Source organism: Brachyhypopomus gauderio, chromosome 13, assembly GCF_052324685.1.
Source record: "Brachyhypopomus gauderio isolate BG-103 chromosome 13, BGAUD_0.2, whole genome shotgun sequence".
NCBI lineage: Eukaryota > Metazoa > Chordata > Actinopteri > Gymnotiformes > Hypopomidae > Brachyhypopomus > Brachyhypopomus gauderio.
Window position 1 is genome coordinate 6776733 of NC_135223.1, and position 6271 is coordinate 6783003.

Here is a 6271-nt window from a genome sequence, read left to right on the forward strand (position 1 = left end):
TACCAGAAGAGAAGGCAGAGCTTATTATTACAATGGCAGACTCAATGTCAAGAGGAGCTGAGGTGCCCTTTTCAGTCGCGACTGAGCAACTATTAAGAAAAATGTATTAAAAGTGCTGAGGTGGGGGCCGCTGGGGGGGGGGGGGGGGGGGGGTGTGACACGGAGCCTGGACTAAAAGCAAAGGTTAATGGATTGGCTGTTACCTGTGCGTGAGGCTTAACATTGGCCCGTACACTTGGGGGTTGGGGGTAGTGGGGCCGGGGGGGCTCGGGGGTCGGGGGTCAGGGGTTGTGGAGATTCTGTGGGGGGAGCCATGCTTGTTTTCCAGACCAGTGAAATGAAAGGACCCGCTCTTATTCGCTGGTGAAATTAGGGGGCTGATCTGTTTATTTCCGCTGAAAGCACTGGGTTGGGGGGTGTTGAGGGTGGCGGGGGGGGGGGGGGGGGGGGCTAATCGCGGCACACACACACGGGTCTGTTACCCCTCTGACTGTGTGAGACAGGATGCAAACCGTCAGGCCCAGCTGTGCTGAAATCTCTGTCTATAAAAGGGTAACTGCTTTATTTGAAAAAAAAAAAATTGTTATATTTTTGCACCCACCACAGATAGACTGGTTCTCTTGCTAAGTACCATAAATCCAGAACCGTGTTTGCTATAGTCAGTGCAGTAGGTGTTCCGTCATTTCTGACATTAGCTTTGCTATCAGTAAGAATTTGGTAATATGTTTCTTGAAAAGACCACGTGCTGCAGGTTATTGCACTGAATCACACACCCACAACACATTGACATCTTAGATAAGAATACATACCTACTCATTAAGATTATTACCTACTCAAATCCTATTTAATCTTATGTTGTATAGATATGTTAAAAACAATAAATATAAAAATGGACCTGATAATGACCAAATATTAATACTCCAATAATTTAAAGACTTATGGTATTTGCAACTCAACATATATAACAGAAACATAACAGAATAATTGTGATCAGGATACTATTACTACTATGTCAGATTACACCCACTACATCAGATTATTATAACTACTACATTAGATTACTATAACTATGTCAGGTAAGGTAACTAGGTCATGTGGCACATCCTGCAGTGTGCTGTTTTGTTTTTTGAGCCTTGCGGGCTGCCGTTCTCTTATAATCCAGACCCTGCCCCTCTCCCTACCCACGCTAGAAGGTCCTCTCCGATAAATGACTGACGAATGCCTGCTATACTTTATTAAAAAGTAATAACAATTTTTGTAGGCACCCTTCATGTCATAAGGGACCCCATGAATCAAAGCACATCGGCTGTCTCTATCTGATAAATGCGTCGTTTACCAGCTGAGGAGTTATTTAGAGCTGCCTATTAATTTAAATCACATTTATCTCCTTCGAATAAGGTCCAGAACAGTGACAGGACTGCAGAATGATCAGCCACATGGTTAACTGTGTGTGTGTGTGTGTGTGTGTGTGTGTGTGTGTGTGTGTGTGTGTGTGTGTGTGTGTGTGTGTGTGTGTGTGTGTGTGTGTGTGTCTGTGTGTATGGGGGGTGGTGATTTATTGCTACAGCTAGCGAAACAGAGACTCGGTATGCTAAGAAAGCTCTTTCCTTCACACTAGTCAATCTCCAGCCACCATCACACAATCTTTGGCTTATAAAGTATAAATTCTGCTGGTTTTCTGCTGCCTCTGACCCTTTTCTACTAAAACAAGGCCTGTCACAGCACCACGAACATGGCAGTAGGCGGTTAGTGTTAGCCTAGTGTTAGCCTAGTGTTAGCCTAGCATGGGCCTGCTGAACATGGGACCTTAATTGAATATGCTGACATTTAGGAACTTGTTTAAAATGAGTATTGATTGTGATATTATTTGATGAGAGTTAAACGAACAAGGGCCCATCTGCATGGCCCCCCAAACAGTGCTGGGTTCCTGTGTTTCTCTAAGGAAGGAACATCTGATCCTCATGTGTTACTGAAACGCTTTAAAACACTGCTTATTGCTGGGTCTTGATCTCCTCTGAAGTGAAATGCTTGGTGGCCTTTCTCATATCCTGCCTCGTGCGAAGGGTTATCAACACATCGAGGACGAAGCTTGCTCATTACACTAAAGCAGCGTAAATGGTGACAGCCCTAACAATGCATCACGTATATAATACGTCGCATGTTAAAATACAATTAGGACACTGATGTGTCTTTGTTGTTCCACTTACACAAACGATTTTTGTCTTAATTTCCTCTGAGCCATAACGTGCAGAAATACAGGAACATTCCCGTGGTCATCCCAACACCCTCAGTTCTTCTTCTGGACCTTCTGGACCACACCACATTCTTACAGTTAATGCGCTAATTAACTGCAGGTGATTGTAGTGTGTAAGCTGTTTGACCCATGAACTCTGGACTTGAGGAATCCGTCCAGACTGAGGTCCAGTGGATCAACGGCATGAACTACACATGTGTCCCTGGGTTTAGGATCAGATTTAATTAAGAGAGAGAGAGAGAGAGAGAGAGAGAGAGAGAGAGAGAGAGAGAGAGAGAGAGAGAGAGAGAGAGAGAGAGAGAGAGAGAGATGAAGAGCTGGACTGATCCATCCTACACCTTGAGCGTGTATACACATGATGTCATGTTTACCTAACCTTGCCGTGGACTCACCGAAGCTGTTCTGAAAACCGAAACAACAGAATTAGGTTACAAATGTCTGACATAGCCCCGTGTGTACAGTTTAAAGCCAGGCACCCTTGAGCTTTACACATATTTTCTTTTAATTAGTTTTTCATTCAGTTCCTTATGGCTTGAATCAATATGGATAAGAGAGTCTTGTGAGGAAATTCTGTCTGTTCCTCAGACGTGTGTCCTAAGCTTGTTTTGACGGGCTTTCCCCTCGAGCATCTGTCCACACACATGAGTTAATCCAGCCTCAACCAAATGTCGAACACAGAGGAAGAGGTGCTCCCAAACACTGGTGTCATATTTAATCTGGCCTGTGTGATCTTTGGGCCCACTGGGACATCCGTATTTGTTTAAATTTTTTTTCCACTGACACTGTTTAAAATATATTATGCAGGATGGTCATAGAACCCTGGTGATTAATATGTGCTGTAATGTTGCCCCTGAATGACTTTTCACATGAAGAGAGAGACAGAGAGAGAGATACAAGAGAAACAGAGAGAGAGAGAGAGAGATTGCAAGCATTTGCAAGTCTATGATGTGCAGATAGGTATGTATTTGTGTGTGTGTGTGTGTGTGTGGGAAGGGGGGAACTTCCATAATTTACGGTCCTCTCTTTAGACTATGCTTGTGGTACACAGGTCTGCTGATTAATAGAGCCGGCTTTGACAGTGGGCCAGGCCTCATTTGCCTCCTGGGTAGCGGGTGGATCATCAGACCAGGTGAAGGCCTCAGGGCTGGGCTGGGGCCCCGCAGCACTGCAGGTGTGTCTGGGACGGTACAACACTGTTCCAGGCATTAGAGTCTCACAACACACATGAAGAGACACATTCCTCTCATATCACCTCCTCACCCTCCTCCTCCTCTCATATCACCTCCTCACCCTCCTCCTCCTCTCATATCACCTCCTCCTCACCTTCCTCTTCCTCCTATATCACTCCTCACCCTCCTCCTCCTCCTATATCACTCCTCACCCACCTCCTCCTCTTATATCACCTCCTCACCTTCCTCCTCCTCTCATATCTCTCCTCACCCACCTCCTCCTCTCATATCACCTCCTCACCCACCTCCTCCTCTCATATCACCTCCTCACCTTCCTCCTCCTCTCATATCTCTCCTCACCCACCTCCTCCTCTCATATCACCTCCTCACCCACCTCCTCCTCTCATATCACCTCCTCACCTTCCTCCTCCTCTCATATCACTCCTCACCCTCCTCATCCTCTCATATCACTCCTCACCCACATCCTCCTCTCATATCACCTCCTCACCCTCCTCCTCCTCTCATATCACTCCTCACCCTCCTTCTCCTCTCATATCACCTCCTCACCCTCCTCCTCCTCTCATATCACCTCCTCACCCTCCTCCTCTCATATCACCTCCTCACCCACCTCCTCCTCTCATATCACCTCCTCACCCTCCTCCTCTCATATCACCTCCTCACCCACCTCCTCCTCTCATATCACTCCTCACCCACCTCCTCCTCTCATATCACTCCTCACCCTCCTCCTCCTCTCATATCTCTCCTCACCCACCTCCTCCTCTCATATCACTCCTCACCCTCCTCCTCCTCTCATATCACCTCCTCACCCTCCTCCTCCTCTCATATCACTCCTCACCCTCCTCCTCCTCTTATATCACCTCCTCACCTTCCTCCTCCTCTCATATCTCTCCTCACCCACCTCCTCCTCTCATATCACTCCTCACCCACCTCCTCCTCTCATATCACCTCCTCACCCACCTCCTCCTCTCATATCACCTCCTCACCTTCCTCCTCCTCTCATATCTCTCCTCACCCACCTCCTCCTCTCATATCACTCCTCACCCTCCTCCTCCTCTCATATCACTCCTCACCCACCTCCTCCTCTCATATCACTCCTCACCCTCCTCCTCCTCTCATATCACTCCTCACCCTCCTCCTCCTCTCATATCACTCCTCACCCTCCTCCTCCTCTCATATCACCTCCTCACCTTCCTCCTCCTCTCATATCTCTCCTCACCCACCTCCTCCTCTCATATCACTCCTCACCCTCCTCCTCCTCTCATATCACTCCTCACCCACCTCCTCCTCTCATATCACCTCCTCACCCTCCTCCTCCTCTCATATCACCTCCTCACCCTCCTCCTCCTCTCATATCACTCCTCACCCTCCTCCTCCTCTCATATCACCTCCTCACCCTCCTCCTCCTCTCATATCACTCCTCACCCACCTCCTCCTCTCATATCACTCCTCACCCTCCTCCTCCTCTCATATCACTCCTCACCCTCCTCCTCCTCTCATATCACCTCCTCACCCTCCTCCTCCTCTCATATCACTCCTCACCCTCCTCCTCCTCTCATATCTCTCCTCACCCTCCTCCTCCTCTCATATCACCTCCTCACCCTCCTCCTCCTCTCATATCACCTCCTCACCCTCCTCCTCCTCTCATATCACCTCCTTACCCTCCTCCTCCTCTCATATCACTCCTCACCCTCCTCCTCCTCTCATATCACTCCTCACCCTCCTCCTCCTCTCATATCACTCCTCACCCTCCTCTTCCTCTCATATCACCTCCTCACCCTCCTCCTCCTCTCATATCACTCCTCACCCTCCTCCTCCTCTCATATCACTCCTCACCCTCCTCCTCCTCTCATATCACCTCCTCACCCTCCTCCTCCTCTCATATCACCTCCTCACTCTCCTCCTCCTCTCATATCTCTCCTCACCCTCCTCCTCCTCTCATATCACCTCCTCACCCTCCTCCTCCTCTCATATCTCTCCTCCCTACTGAACGTAACCTCACTGTGCAGATTACTGGGATGTGCAATGCATGAAAGCAAAATCTTTGTTTGTAAATTAGATTGATTACTCCCTAAACATAGTTTAAAATCCCATGTGTCATGTTGTTTTGTCCTGCGTGTCTGTCACGTATTTTCGTGTGTGTAACATGGAGAGTAGAGCACACGTGGTTATAATGGTGTTTGTTTGGAGATCAAGACAGCACTGCCAAGAATACATAAAGACCGACATGAAACACAGAACAAAGAATCTGCAGGCATGGCTGTGCGAGGCGGGGCCAGACACACACACGCAGTCCCACGTGAGCGTGTGGAGAACAGGACTGGGGCTGTAAGACGGGCAGGACGCACACGCCGGCGAGACCAACAACCCGTCGACCGTGACTGTCCAGCTTGGCACAGGCAGCAGGAGACGGGTTATCCACACACACCACCGCAGTTAACGGAGCCCGGTAGTGAGAAAAACTAAACAAATCAAAACACTCTACAGGTGACGATGGACATGTCTGCCTGTCTCGTCAGGAGAGCAGTCAGGTCTCGGACACACACGGATCTCCCAAGACTTCAGCTCTGCTCGGAGAAAAACATAAAATTTTCCTGGGCACAAAACAGACACTAGATGGCTGCAGATAATGCAGGAAAGACGTAATGAGCATACGACTCTACACACACGATACACCAGCATACTGCATACTGCATAATACACAACAATACACCTGCATACTGCATAATACACCACAATACACCTGCATACTGCACACTACACCACAATACACCTGCATACTGCACACTACACCACAATACACCTGCATACTGCACATTACACCACAATA